General features: G+C 36.1%; 1 protein-coding gene across 15 annotated transcripts in view; it reads left to right on the forward strand.

Moving 5' to 3' along the window:
• The window catches only part of LOC117411024 (poly(rC)-binding protein 3), a 75,949-nt gene that overhangs the window by 690 nt on the left and 58,362 nt on the right, over positions 1-16,897 (forward strand). The window lies entirely within an intron of this gene.

A 16,897-nucleotide genomic window follows, 5' to 3' on the forward strand; every position in this document is an offset into this window, starting at 1 on the left:
CATTATTATTTTTGACATATTTAATTTAGAACCTTAATAAGCCTTCAAAGACAGAAGACGGTTGTATCCATGCAGCTGGAACTATCTTTATGAAATATAAACCAACTGGACAGCAAATGTAGTTTCTGATAGCATGCAGAGAAATTTAAATCAAGGAGGAAAGTCGGATACAGACTCATATTTTAATTGTAGTTGTGGGGCACTGTAAGGCGTATGTTGTATGATTGGGTTTGAAAATATCTGAGCTCTGGATGATAAATAATATGGTATCATAGTATGCACCACAGTGGGAAATGTCCATAAGATACTTTTTAATTAATGAATATAAAGACTGATTTGACAAGAAGCTTGTCAATACAGTTTTTATTTAATGATATGTAAGAAAACATTTTGCCCAGAGCTAAATCAGGGTACTATTTAGGTAAAAACAGAAGTTGCTGGTTCGCAAACAGTGGGCTGCATTCATCGACAGCCAGCATATCAATGAAACCATTCGAGGCCCGTGCGTTTACCGTGAAGTCTTCTGCTTGCACAGCAACCTTTTATGGAATGCACATGTCATCTGAAAAATCAATACTGCAGTCTAATTGCTTAAGTTAGTATGTTCAAGAATCTAAGAAAAACACACAGCACAATCCACTAATGCAAGATGTGACCCCTATAAAGTAGAACGCTACTTCTGAGCAGGGTGTTTCTGTGTGAATTATGTACATTTAAAAGGCTGTGGGGAAAATCTACTGGTTTGGTCATTTATTTTTTTCTGCGGTGTTGCTGTCCCAAGATTCTTTCTGGAGTGGTGGCAGAATCTTCTGTTGTTATGACTCTAGAGACTTCTGGGTGTCTGGGTTGGGAATATGCTATTTATTATACATTTTTTTGTAAAAGAAGTAAGACATTTATTTAGTTTTTTTATTATTATTTTAATTTGTTCATCAAGCAGTTTATAATTTGTGTTAGTTTGACTAGGGTTTTATTGATTAACATCAGGGCTGAAGAAATTTGAATATTTAAATTTTTTTAACGTTTAAACACTGGGTCATTTCCCAATTTTCCCGACAGGGCATTCTACTCCAGCTTTAAAAGATGACATTGTCCAAATAAGAAATTAATTTAGAGCCTGGATGTAGGTTTAATTGGCTCAACTAAAAATATGTGAACATGGTTGTTGCTGGAAAAAGCCCAGTTAAACCCTTCTTAATTCAAACCTCCCCAAGGCATGACATCACATCTTTCAGCCTTATGTGTCAAGTGTCATTCTCTCTGTAACTGGAGTCTTAGTGTGCAATGTGTCTTGTCAAGTGCTTTTGTTTGGGGATGTCTCTTTGTATAGAGCACACAATGATCCAAGCAGTGTACCCAGAAATCCTTGTTGTGCATCTTGTAACCAGCTATATACCAATAGTTTGTATTCTCATTTTCACATATTTGTTGACTGGTAAACAAAGTATATGTCATTGACCAAATATAGCAAATGAGTCTTTGTGTACTTTACTAAAAGCAGTTGTAGATACAGGTGTTGTTTAAATAAAGAAACATGTATCCTGTATGTGTAAAATAAAAAAAATAATCGGCTCAGAAGTGAACAATAATTATCTACGTCTCTCTTGAGAAGGAAAACATATCAGTTATAGTAATAGTATAGTCTGCAAGAAGTGTACCTGAGTGCTCTGACTAGCAAGCAATCTTTCTAAAGTGGTTGTAGCTAACAAAATGATTCCATAAATCGTACGTGTCATGCACTTCCATTCACTTTATCCCCTTTCGTTGACCATTTTGGTAATTTCATTTTTTGTAAGTTTTTTAAAATCTGTTTATGCAAACTCTATGGGGTTGACCTGCCAAGACTGAAAACATATGTATGCATTATAAACTATAGTATAGATAGAAAACATAACATGGTATAATTATACAAGCAATTCACAAAGGGGATAGAGGTCTCACATGTGCAGTTTACAAAGAAATAGAGATATAGCAAACATGTATTTTCATTTTAAAATATGGTACCATATTAAAAAAATATCGTTTTTCAACCCTCACTTCCATGTAGTTTTCCTCACTTCCATGTATATATATATATATATATATATATATATATATATATATATATATATATATATATATATATATATCCTTCAAAAAAGAAACACATAGCAGATATTTTTTCTTCAATCTCTTAACTTGATCAAACGAATTAATTGTATTTTACAACATACGATGTACGCCAAAATGACAAAACATGTGAATATTCTCAAAATTAACACCATTTGCTTCAGACTTGCAATATTCCTGTGCATTCACTATAAAAGTAGAGGGCGTCTGAATGTTTCCCAGAGCACTATAGTACGACATTGGCACCGAAACCAGCAACATGGAACAACCCTTGACCGCCCAAGTAGACCACGTGTGACGACGGCAGCTCAGGACAGGTTTATACACCTACGTCATTTACGTGACAGGTTCACCACTGCAACCTCTACAACATCTGCAGTATCAGGAACGTGGTGTTCAGTGATGAATCCAGATTTCTGCTTCGACGTGCAGATGGAAGAGCCCAGGTATACAGACGTTGAACGTTTTCTGGCCAACTGTGTGCGACATGTTGACAGATTTGGTGGTGGGAGTGTCATGGTGTGGGCGGCAATCTCAGACAGTGGCAGAACCAACCTTGTTCATGTTCAAGTCAACCTGACAGCTCAGCGCTATTGTCATGAGATCATACGGCCTCATGTGATCCTATTCATGAACCATCGTAATGTCATTTTCCAGCATGACAATGCACGACCACACACAGCCCGGGCCACCACAGCTTTCCTCACTCAGAACAATGTTCAAGTGCTTCCCTGGCCGTCTCGATCACCAGATCTGAACCCCATTAAGCATTTGTGGGACGAGGTTGATCGACGTCTGTGACGACGTCACCCCGAGCCACAGACGTTACAAGGACTTTTCCAGGTACTTGAGCAAGAGTGGGTTGCCATTCCCCGGCATATTGATGGAATTATTTAATTTGCTACTACTTCAATGGCACTACAAACATTTAAACAAGGATCTTTGCATTTTGCCTCAAGTCTAAATACTGGGAAGCCAAGTCTCCACACTTCACCAAATGTTGTCTCTTGAGGCACGGCTTGTCACTTTTGATCTCAGCATTACATCCATCTTAGACAGAATAGTATAAAAAAGCTGCTGCAGATGCCAACTTGTACTTTCTTTCACTTGTGTTCTTCCTTTTCAAGTGTGCCTGAGACTGCTAGTTTTAATTGCCTGCAATTACATAACCTTTGTCTATAGGCATGTTCTAATATTTTACTTTTTAGATTCTTAGCAGTTTTGGCATTAATATTGTAGGCATATTTCTCTGTAAAACTAAGGGAATCTCAGCAGTCTTTTTTTTTTAACTGAATATATCAAGCATACTCAGACTTGTACCTACTTTATGAATGAAGGTCATTCTGCAAGTAGGTACAACTAAGCCGGTGTAATATTTACGTCTGAATGTGTTGAGAGGCAGAACAAACAAGTACCATATATTCTGTAGTATGTTGATTTGCTGCAAGTATATAAAAATAGCCTGAAGTAAAAAACACAAACATCATAAAGGTTTACCATGGTAAAAACCACAGAGAGGTATGTTAAAACTACGACAAACCATAGTAAACTACGGGAAATGTCAGTATAAAAAGTAAAATACCAGGTTTGATCCTATTTTAATATTTTAATTTGTTATTTAGGTCTGTCACTGTTAATATCAATTGAATAGACATTATTCTATTCTAAAACCGTACGGCCAATACGCATTTAAACAATGTTAGCATTTTAATTTTGTATCTTGCAGCATGCCGTGTGGGTCTCTGAATGCAATTACAGCTGCCAGATACCTTGTTAGGCAGCTAACCTTGTTTGCACACACATCTTTCCAGGGGAAAATAATCTGTGCTCCAAATTGAAGAGCTTGACAGGGCTCTGTTTAAATTTCAGCAGCTTTAACATACAATCAAGAGTTTATAGATCTTATAGACCAATCCTACCCAGCAGATTGGAAAGCAAGCCTCCTCCTCGCTGTCTGCAGTTAAAAATAGCCACTCAACAGGAGGTAAATGAATAGATCAGAATAGAACTCATAAGAAGCACAATGACTCAATATACTGTGCTGTAGAAGAGGGATTAGCTGCAACGTATGCCTGCACACACTAGCAGAACTATTAGCTACCAGTAACGGCAGCACAATGGATTTGGAACTAATACTGTGGTCTCGATACAGGAGTACATTTCTGTTATTAACTCTTTAAAACCATTTAGGGTCCGAGCTATTTTTGAATGTTTTTTTACTGTAGTTAGATTTGTGGCTATAACTCTTTAACTATAAAGGTTACAGGTACATACTATACATTAAATTAATGTGCACACACTAGGCTTTCCTAAAAAAAAAGCTGAAATAGTCTGAAACTCACCCTGTTCAATACAGATGGTTTTTTTACAAAAAACATTGTTTGTAAAAAATTTTTTTTAGCATGGCTAGTTCAAATCTGACAGTGCACAATGAAACTTCAACATTATGGCCATATATACAAAAGAGACCAAAAGCAAATAATAGGTCCTTGTGCCTTTAATGTCACCATTTCTCTTATTTTTAAAGATTTTGTCTGAAGATGTTTGTTTACTGCACCGAGGTCTGTCGGCAGCTCAACAGCAACATTCCAAAACACTCGCATTCAATGCTATCTCCTAATATGGTCGTCTACCAGATATACATGAGTAGGACCTCATTTTAAAGGTATAAATCTCCTCTTTCCAATGACATATGGCAAGCAGGGTATACTCTCACAGTGCCTGAGTAAAAAGAGTTAAAGAGCCAGGTCACCGGCAGGTATTTAACATTGGGCGGGCCCTGAAAGGTTATTGTGTCTAACTAAATAATTCCATAAATCTTACCTTTTTTGCACTTTTATTAGCTACATAGATTTCACACTTGCAGTTTTAAAAGAAACACGTGTTATAGCCAACCTGTATTTTTAAAACACAAAATATTGTATAAGACTAGGTTAAAGAAAGTTCTCAGTTTCCATACCTTACTTTCAAGAAATCTGTTACTTTTCACCTCAGCAATGTCTTCTGGGTTAAAGCATGTTACTGGCTATAGGGGAAGCAGCTGATTGGTTAATGACAGTAAAGAAGCCATTTAGGGGTTGGGGACAATTTCACTCTCCATGTGAATTGAACAAGGAACCGCAACTCTATCTTAAAGCATGGCTTGTAAACAGAGAATGTGTGAACCTAGTAACAGATATCTAGTTTATAACAAATGCATAACAGGTATGAATTATGGGATTAGTTTGTTAGCTCCAAGCACTAGCATTAGCCGCAGGATCTAAGTGTTGCTAGCTTCTTTGTAGCGCCTGGTTTTTTCACCATCTGCAGTAAAAGAAACAGCGCATTAGAGCCTTGCATGATCCCTGTGCCAAGTCAAAAGTTAAAATATGGATAGCAGCAGTTAATGTCTTAAACTGTTAGCCTGATGTATAAGGCTGCTGTCCCTCTAATGCATATGGGAGCTTCACAGTGCATTTGGAATGCTACTGCATTACCATTGAAGATCATTAGGAAAGGGTTAGCTTTTACTTTACAAATAAGCCTACTTGACATTTGCATTTTACTCTTTGAGTTCTGGTTTTCAAATATTTCACAAGGTGAAGTCAGCAATTCCTTCATGTGCAATTTCCATAATCCGTTGGAAGGATTAAATTAAACACACAGTGATTTTTTTTTTCTGTAAGAGGACTGCTCATTCAGAAATATAGCCTATTTAACAAAGCAGGACATTTAGTTGAGCCATGTTGGGGACATTTGTTTAGTAATAGAGACATGGTTTATTTTAGGGCCATGTTCATGACAAGGAGAAAACGCAGTGCAAAAGCAAACTGACATTTATTTGGTAGACAATTTGTTTTTTCAAGACAACAAAGTAAAATGGGTCCTCAGAATATCCTATTAAAACATATCCATATTTAATCAACAAAGAACAATTCTGATATTCAGGTTTCAAGGTGGCAGATATTAAGATTACTTCAGGAACAAACCAATGTACCTTGTGTTGAGTCACATGCATATTAATGTCTATCCTTAGAAATGTTCTTTTTAGACTTCTAAATAAAGCTGACAAAAGTAACAAAGGGTTTCTATGGCAGTTGACACAAACAGGCATACATCCTGCACAGCATATTGGTACTCATGCATATTAATCCAAAGGATAATGATTTTATATATATATATATATAATTTATTTATTTATTTCTGAATTTAACTAGCTGTTTACTGGTATTGTATTTTATCTATACAACACCTGTAAAGGAATGTATTAGCTGTGCTATCTAGTGCTGTTATTGTTTGTATATTTGTTAAATACATGATTTTCCTTGACGAGAGCTGTAGTTTGTTCTTATCCTGTGACCTGCCCTGTTAAGAGCAAGCATCAATAACAGCAATGACATTGTGCTGAATAGTCTACAGGAATAGGGAGGAACCAGCCGCAGTTATCATAGAACAGCTTAGCCCTGCACTGTGACCAGCACTCCAGTTTTGGGTCTGGAAGTAACTTACCCTCTAATTTTAACACAGAGAGTAAAATGTATTTTCAGGGGTAAAATGCAACATTACCTTGAAGTCATGAGTAATCTCGATACATACTGTACAATCTTTAATGGTAATGGGGTAGGCTTTAAAAAGAGCCTTCCATTTTAACTGCAATACTACTCTGAACTACTGTACAACCACTCTACAATGTTCTTTATCGGCTCCACGCATTTCTTCGAGGAATCACACTGACTGCAAATTAATTACGTTACTTATATTTTAACATTAAAATTATAGGCACCTTTTTTTTAGCGGTTGCCTCTGATGATGGTTACAGTTGGATTTGTAGCTGGACTAGTGTGTTTACGCTTCAACCTGTGTAGTGTCATTTTTTCTTATTCTTACTGTGATTGACTGCAAAGACAACAGAGCTAGCCAGAGATTGGATAATGTTTGTTTGGTTTTTCATGAGTAGAGTTTCCTAGTAACTGAAGACATTGTATTCTGGGTGATGTAGTTGTTAGTAGACGTTTTAGGGGAGGTGGGAGGGGAGGCAGACAAGCTGTGCAGCAAAATTGCTACCTGGTATGCGTATTTTTACTCATTAAATTTAAATTTAGTGTGTATTTTGGATTATTTAATGCATAGAAACGGCAGGTACTCAGCTTATCTGGACTGCTGACTGTGACACTATCTGTGCAATCTGCTCACAGAAAACTCAATTTAAAGGGAATTTACACCACAACTACAGTTTGCAAATTGTTTTTCTCTTATCTATTGGTGTAAGCAGTGCCGTATTAAGTTTTATGGGGGCCCGGGGCTGATATAGTTTTGGGGGCTCCTCTGCATATTCAACTCCTTCCCTTTGCTGTTTTACCACCACCCATGGCCGATGCCAAACACTCTATTGTTAATTTACCTTGGGTATTTCAGTTCACATTTTTAAATGGCATATACCAATTGTAAAGCTGAATCAAAGGGTCAAGTCATATGATCAGGCAGTCACTGCTCCAACTGAATACAGCCCTGTTGTTCCGATCCATACAGTCATGCGCTATGTATTTATATATAGTATTCTAAATTATATATATTTTGGGGGCCACTCAAAATCCGAGGCCCCGGGCTGCAGCCTCTAAAGCCCCTGCTTTAATCTGGCCCCGGGTGTAAGATGCATGACATGTGGACCATCAAAGACTGGCAGAAGGTGTTATGCTACTATATATCTACCCATCAAAATATATATATTTGACCTATCTTATTTATCTGTCTGATATGCTTTTATCTGTTTATCAGTACTTAATCAGACTCATTCCTCAAGTAGAGCTTCAAAAATAATTAGGACATTGAGGCACAAGTAAAAACCATCAATGACTAAACAAGCTAACATATCTATGTTTTGAATAAATGTATTTATTAATGTAAGCATTGTATTTTTTCTGCAGTGTGAAAGTATTAATGAAAGAAACAGTGGCAGTTGGTGTGCTTAACGTTGCATGGTATTTAAATTAACCATATGTTTCTTAGTTCAGTTCACTACAAAACAGAAGTGCAGGTAGATTCCTTTTTCGATTCAGCATTTTTTTCCTAGAAAAGTGCATTATATATTATATTATATTACATATTGCACATTGTTTAAATATCTGGAGTCAGTTTAGTGCAGATGGTTTACACGTTCACAAAAATATATCAACATGGCCGCCTTACTGGTATCATAGCTTGAATTCCCTTTCAAAACAAAGAAATATGACTCTTTGCAAACAGGACTAACAGGAAAAAAAACATTTGTTGAGAATTTAAAGCTATGCAAAGTTTCAGGAAGGATACTTTAAAAACACATGCAAATATGATCATTTTATTAACAGGAAACCATTGTAAACATCATCAAGTCATGCAGACTAAGGGGGTAACTCTCACATTCATTGCCTCACTTTTTATCACTTAATATTGGTACTCATGCATATTAATCCAAATGATAAGGATAACCTCTATATAGCATATATGGAATTTCCTCTGTTAATGTGTGTTGCATTTAAATTGCTTTGCTGGCTGAGAGATGTCAGTCAAAATGTTGAAGGCGAGACCTAGCCAAACAAGTGAAAATGATGTGCTACATGCATATGTCGACTGTTTTCTCTTTTAAATTGCTGTTCTCAAATCACAAAAGTTGTCCTCCTGACTGTACCACAACAACACAGAAAGGTACAAGCCAACTAAGGGCTATTAAATTGACTGAGAAATTACTTCATAAAATGGTGTAATCTGCAGTTGTCTGAGATTTTTCTGTTTTGCCAGGCCTTTGTGGTATTTGAACTGCCTTTATGATGTCATGGAATATTGATACGCCTAATGTATCTGTTTTGGAGGAGACACAAAAAGGTCTTAAAAGCTTTTATGACATTGGATGGATTTCAGTTCCAGAAATACATTACAGGCCCATTAACTTTAAAAATGTAGCATCACACCCTTCCCCCTTTTTTAAAAATCATGCTACTAATCAATTTAAAAATATGTCTGAAGTCTCCAAGGGTTTCTGGTTTCCAGGTCAATAGCCAACAGAATGCCAGCAGGATGCTTGCAGGATGCTAGAGATGAGTTTGCCTGCCGCTCACTGCTAATATGACTGTCTCAACAGCTACATTTCTACAAATTGGATTGGTTTCCAATTCGTAGACTTCTTTTCAATAGTATTTATTGACAAAGAGATGTGTTTATATAAGTAAACTGGACTCGAAACTTTGCGCTGTACACAGTCTACGTGGATAATGGAATGTATGGGAAAACACACTGATCAGCTTGTCTGTGACTGTTTTCCAGAGCAGAGCAAAATCCGCTGTCTGGCTTTCATCCAAAATAAAACAAAATGTCTGATTTCTTGTGGGCTGTTTCTCATGAGCTGTGAAACAGCTGATTTACTCATTGTAAGTAGCAATGTTTGGTTTCTAAAATGATAAGCTGGTTTTAAAGGACCTATAATGTTTGATTTTAACATTCTAAAATTGTTAAAGGACTGATAACCCCTAGGGATATTATAAATAGAGAGACTAGAGTTTTGCATCTTGAGAACCGCTTGTCCAATTGTGACGACACTTCGACTGCTCCTTCTTTATCACAAGTTAAATTATGTCTTTCCATATGTAATTTTAGAGGTTTACAACCACTTGTCCAATTATGTCCATTCTTAAGCACATATTAATAATAGTACTGGAGTCTGGGGGTAGGAAGTCTATTTTAATGATCTACACTGTGGCAGATCTAAATACTGCTGCTCTTTAAAGTCTAAGTAGCACTCTATATACACACTTTTGCGTGTTGCAAGCACTCTATATTATATTTTCACTGACATTTTATTTTTAAAAAAACACCCAGGGTGACCAATATAGAACGAAAATTACTGAAATTGATCAATAATCCCGGAAAGTGCCGAGCACTCTCCGAACGTTCACAAAGTTTCTGTGACGTCAGTTCTACTACCCGACAGATGAGGAAATGGAGTCCACTACAGAAACTGATAGCGATACCAGCGACAGGTATTTGGATTACAGTAATTTGTACAACAGTTACAGCGAAAATGAAAGTGACCCAGGACATGAAGATTCCCAAATGTCTGAAATAGTAATGGACTAGTGCCTTACCGGTTTCTCTCTCTTATTCCCGGAACTCAGCTGGTCTTCCGTAGGGATATCGGCCGAATAAATAAAATATTTTAAATTCTTGTAATTTATCAAAGTTGTACTTGAGCTGCATGACAATTGCCAGTCTTAAATCAGAGTTTAGAACAAAATAAAAAAATAACTAGACGCGGTGAGTTTTTGCATTTCTGTTGTGTGCCCAGAACAAACGTGAGTATAAAAATACACTTATTGTAATTTGTATATTAATAAATTGTCGTTTTCCTATAAAATAATACATATATTTTGTTCTTATTTAAACATTTATTTAAACATAGGAGGCTATGTGGTCCAGTGGTTAAAGAAAGGGGCTTGTAACCAGGAGGTCCCCAGTTCAAATCCCACCTCAGCCACTGACTCATTGTGTGACCCTGAGCAAGTCACTTAACCTCCTTGTGCTCCTTCTTTCGGGTGAGACGTAGTTGTAAATGACTCTGCAGCTGATGCATAGTTCACACACCCTAGTCTCTGTAAGTCACCTTGGATAAAGGCGTCTGCTAAATAAACTAATAATAATTTGAGAATGTTTACTTTCATAAAAAATAAAAAAGTGCCACCAAATGTATTAATATAACGGAAAAATTGCTAACGTTACTTTATTATATATATTCGATGGGTTCAATAAATGAAGGGGGGAAAGTGTGGAATAGCCTTTGTCCTGCTTCATTGGGTCACGGGCCATAATTATGATTATCGATAATAATTTTTCAACGCAATCAAATTCTCTGCAAAAAAAAAATACTGTGATTATCGATAATGGTGATTTATTGTTCCAACCCTACAGTAGAGAACAAAATATCTTCACCGTTTTATAAACAAGCCGGATCCAATGCGAGCTGTTTGTTCTAAACTGACGTCAACGGCAGCAGTTGCCAGATCGCGTTGTTTTTCCGCTCAGGAGAGACTTCAAATCCATTTTTTTTAGAAGTTAAGCAAAAAAATATAAACGATGTATACATTTTTAGAAAGGTATTATAATGTACTGTATTTATATGTAGTCAACAAAAATTGTATTTTACATGCTACTTACTGTACACTATATTAATCCAACTGGGGGATTCTCCGGTGGTGATTTCTTACCTATTTTTACCTATTAACATTTCTAAATAGAACAGAAATACAGTGAAATGAGGTTCATAGTTTTTTATATCCCCCAATGACCCCACAACTCACTTAGTGCCGTGGTAATATTCAGACCACGTCACAGAAGTAATTCAAGCCATTGTAGCACTTTTTGGCAATTTTTCTTTGTACTTAGCCAGCTTTTATGACAAGTGAGCTTGTATACAAAACAGTTAATTGCTTCCTTTATAATTTCTGTGGGGTCACAAACTTCACATCTCCCCCATACATTATAGCGGAAGCCATAAACTGTAGTGTATATTAACATTTACAAAAACAAATACTTAAAGCACACATTTGACCACAAACCCATGCTAACAACACAACCCATGCTTAAAATACTTTTTTTAAGGACATGATTTGGAGCAGTTAAGGGAAAAAAATCATAAACCTGTGATAAATATTCAAGACCACTTCAAAATGTATTTCTTGCTGAAACTTCCATTTTAACCATCACAAACTTATCAAAACCAAGTTGTCAGTTATTCTCTTCATTTAATAAAATATCAAACAATTCTAAATTGTACTACAAGCTTCTAGCAACTCTGTGTGTAGTAGTTCAGCTTTCACAGCGAGTAACCTTGTGTGCTGTATGATTTATCTGCAACATGAACAGCTTGTAAGACATGAAACTGATAAACAATATTATTGATGTCAAATATATGTTTATTGGTATAGCTCAGAATAGAATCATTTTAATGAACAGAGTCACATCACTCAGTGATTGAGAACTGAGCATCAGACAATGCATTCACTTTAGTTTTGTAGATTCCAAAACACACCCTTGTAATGATGTCATTTATGACCTCTCTTTCCTATACATATGTACGTGGCAAGTTTCCAAGCCTCGCAAACATTCCTTTTGAATCTGTTATCTCTGAGATTCATCCATCCCCCATGCAAGTGTAACCAGAGGAAAATGCATCACTTCCTGTCTGGCCTTATAAAACTGCGGCAATCTCTCCTATTCGCGTCAGACAGCACAGAGACGTGAAGCACAGCAGTAATGTACAGAGGTCACTGCATACCTGTGTGTTATTTATGGTTTTTGTTGTTAAATAACAGGTGCTGAACTAAATAAATACTGCTGGCTTGTTTTGAAATATAAAGACATCTGGTCTGGGATCATTATTATTAATGCATTGAACACAATGCAAACTACCACACAATGCAAATACTGTACATACTTAATTAAGGGGAAGTTTTATTTCCTACACTGACTGCCCGAAACTGTGTATCTAGTTTAATCACACTAATTCACCGGAGCGCTACAGTTGTGCCAGTAATAACAGGGCACAGCGAGTCCGCCCATTTTAAAAGTACTGTAGCCCTGTTAAACGGTAAGATTTCGGGCTGGGCAGGGGAATAGTTGGTTTCAGGTGGACTCCAACTCGTGAGTTTACCATTACTATAACTCCAATAGCTGAGAAGGAGGGTTACACAAGCAGAGGCCCCTTCTTATTCCTGAGCTCTAATAACACACCCAGATTCTCACAGAAAATAACATATTATAAAATAATAATTGGTTCTAATACAAAAGCTATTACAAAATACAAGCCTTACAAGCTCATTATTGTTTGTGTTGGTGGCAGTAATACTAATAATAGATTAGTACAATGCCTGTTGCTGTGTGATTAATGGCGTTTGAAGCTGTGCAGACAAGCTTTCTGTGACCCACATTATATGAGTTTTGTATATAAGCTGTAGGGACCATTCCCTAAGCTTGCTCTAGTTCATTTCAACACTATTAATTTATACACACTACACCATTTTTTGATGACCGAGCAAAAGTGATAACTGCAGCCACAAATGTATCCAAGGTTGCATTGAGTTATGTGGAGGAGTAATAGGGGGCGGAGGGGGGCGGGGGGCGACTGTGATTTTAACCAGCTAGTGGCTTATCACCCTTTGCACAGACTATGCAATTCATGTTTTTTTTTGTTTTTCAGTGCCAGAGTTGGCTGTTTTGTATGTTACTGATTTCTGTTGCTTTTATTATTATTATTATTATTATTATTATTATTATTATTATTATTATTATTATTGTTATTATTATTATTATTATTATTATTATTATTATTATTATTATTATTATTATTATTATTATAGCTCGTTTAGCTTCATGGCTTCGACTCTCTGGAACTCTCTACCAGCTTTGGTGCGTGATGCTCCCACCGTCGCTCGCTTTAAATCAACTCTCAAGACCCACCTGTTCTCTCTTGCTTTCCATGCTCTTTAAGCCTGATATCTGCTATTAGCTGCTGTGTTGTTGCTACTATTTACTGTGTTGTTGCTACTATGTATTATGCTATTTTCATGTATTACGCATTTCTCTGTATTTAAAGTATTATGGATTTTGTTGTTGTTACTGCATCTTGTAAAGCACTTTGTGATGGTGGTCCACTATGAAAGGCACTATATAAAATAAAAATTGATTGATTGATTGATTAATAGTTTTTAAAGTTTTAAAATATAGTGCACAAACAACTATGGGCCTTATTTACGAAAGGGCACTAAATGTAGCTGTAACGTGCACCATAAATATAAATTTACTGTCCCCTTTGCTAACAGAGTACGCATTAATTTACATGCACACTAGTTGGCTAATTTACATACCATAGCGTGCACACTGCATGTATTCATGCGATAATTAATACAATTGCAATAGTAAATACGGAAATCATGAACGTTCACACTAATTGCAATTATGGTGTGCCATAATGTTTAGTGCCCTTTTTTTTACCTTGACTATTTGACTCTGGCAAATAAATAGTTGTTCTACCCTAATTGACACTGTGACTTTTTAAATATATTAATAAAAAGGCAGTTTGCATATAATATGAAACTGTTTTGTTCTATTGTTTTTGGAAAAGGTAACCATATCATTTGAAGAATTATTTGTTTGATAACTTCTAGACATTAATGACATTGCACAATGTATGATGGATTATCCCTTACGGGATTATCCTTTCCTGTGCACACCATACTGTGGTCTGCTAATGGTCCTGCTAGGGTTTTTTCCAGGATAATACATTGCAATTGTAATGGTTGACAATGATACAAACCTTTCTAAAAGGCATGTTTTACCTTTAATGGTTTTTCTGCTTCATTGTACCCCAATTGCAGATCTACCAAGGGCCACTCCCCCACAGAGAGTTGGTTGATTGAAGTTAATTAAAGTCAGTTCCTGGTATTTAAGAGAGTGGCTTCTGACAGTCTGAGATCTCTTTGCTTCTTTAGCTTGCACTGGAAACAGAACGGTCAGACAGAAATGGAACAGCAATCCAATTGATAGACATGGATGCAGGAATGCTCATTCAATTAACGGTCTCAAGATGCTAAGAGAAAATGGGTCCACGCTAATAAAATAAAAGCTAAAGATAATAAGAAATACAAAACAATGCTCCATCCGTCTGGATTTTGTAACGTTAAAGTTTCTTGTCAAAATAATCAACCCATGGCTGGTGGTTTATAAAACAGTGTCTTGTACAACATTATACAACATCCAGACACTTACTTTGTTTTCTATGGGAGTCAGCCTAAATTCTGTTATTACTGAGAAGATGACACTAATAAACAACACCTGTTCTAAAATCACTGTTACTGATGAAACAGTTCATACAGGCGCTTGAGCCGTGCTCCAAAAAAAGTTACCTCTTTCAGTGGACTACAATAATTATTTCAGATTAATGGTTATAAAGATAAATAAAAAATTAACTTGAAAAACTTGTAGTATAATAGGGATATTTCCATTAGGGATAGGCCAAACCATTTGCATCTTTGAATCCAGTAGCTTGGAGGCAGATGTTGGCGAGCTCTGCATGTGTGCCTGGCTGGTAGAGGCTACTGTAGTGAGGTAAGGTGATACAGTGCCTGCTGATTTTACCTACACAACCCGTGGGAGCACCAAGGTTAATGCAAAACTCCCTGTGGGATCCTCAGCTAAGACCAGAAACTTGGTACAGTCAGATCCAGTGCTCCCCTGACTGCATGATTCACCATGCCCACCACTTGCCCAAAATGTAATTATTTGTTTAATGTTTCCACTACTACGACTTGCATTGTAGTTTTTTTTAACTATATACTGCTGATATGTGTTTGGTGTGGTTATCAGCTTCACTGTAATAGGAATAAAACTTTGGTCAAATATTTACAGCTTTAAGTTCAAACAAAATAATTCTGGTAAAAGATATATGATTCTTAACTCCAAATCACTTCAATTAACTGCTATAATGCTCTCAATGTATTTGTGTTTCTTAATAAATCTGTATTTTTATATACAGTTTTTTGGAATAAGTACTTCAATGTCAAAAGAAAGAAATGCTCATGCCCTCAACCTCATGAGAAATGCACACAAATGGCCATAAAACTGATGTCGGTCTTGGTGAGCTACCATTTCAAAATGGAATTAGTAAACCTGACATCACTTGGGAAAGAAGGATCAGGAAGTATTGTGTGATAAACCATTTTATATTTGTAACTTTGTGAAGGAATCACAGTTCTGCAAGCCTGTCTTAAAGTGAGTTTTCTTCTTACTGAGGGTCTCACAGTCAGTTCAGATTCCATGAATAGGCACTGGTAGCTGCAATGGTAGCCGCATATTGCTCATGATCATAAGAAAACTGTTTGTTGACTGGTAAAAACCCCAGATCAGTTTTACGTTTACATTGTGCTTTCCCTGGCTTTTTCACTACATGGCCTGCACTATTTTTAGCTAATACTTTTCGACTTATCTTGCTTGTGACCTGCCAAGTTTAAACAGCATCGATATCTGAAATAATATAGCGTGAGAGGGGTCATAATTCTCTGTTCCCATTCCTTTTCACCCAATGGGGGCTCTTACAACAGTTAATTTGACCCTTTTCATCTGCAAGGATTATATCACTTTCAAAAGACTCTTAAATCAAATTGATGTTTTTTCTGTTTTTTTTTTTATTTTTTTAGCTAAGGTGAAAGAAATGTTAGATAGAGAGTAGTTCAGTTACTTGCTTGCTCTTATTGTATTATTACTTGTACTGTAACACTTGAAATGTATTTGCTTACGATTGTAAGTCGCCCTGGATAAGGGCGTCTGCTAAGAAATAAATAATAATAATAATAATACAATGTCACTGGAAAAAGGGATGATAGGAATATGGAACTTCTCATTAAACAGTATCTTAATGATGCTGTAATTGAATCTGCTTTTGCACCCGGCAGACTGATTTCTATTATAAAAGGGGATTAACAATTTTATATAATTTGATATTTTGTGAGGAATTAGTGGTAATGTTTATTCATAGTTTCATAAGAACAGAAATGATATAAGATGAATGTGTCCTGAAATGAAGTTTTATAGCAATAGCAAACTAATAAACTACACAAATATGTTTAGATTATTGGCACTTTAAAGTAGCTTTGAATCTAATGTTCATATTTTTAAGTCCCTTGTTATGATCATTAATTAGAATGTCTCTTATTGCAATTACTCAAATACTGTATCTCAATGTACAGAATGTGTTAACGTACTTTCATCTGAGCTCAGGATCTGCTTTACA

This window comes from Acipenser ruthenus, chromosome 10 (assembly GCF_902713425.1).
Source record: "Acipenser ruthenus chromosome 10, fAciRut3.2 maternal haplotype, whole genome shotgun sequence".
NCBI classification, from domain to species: Eukaryota; Metazoa; Chordata; class Actinopteri; order Acipenseriformes; family Acipenseridae; genus Acipenser; species Acipenser ruthenus.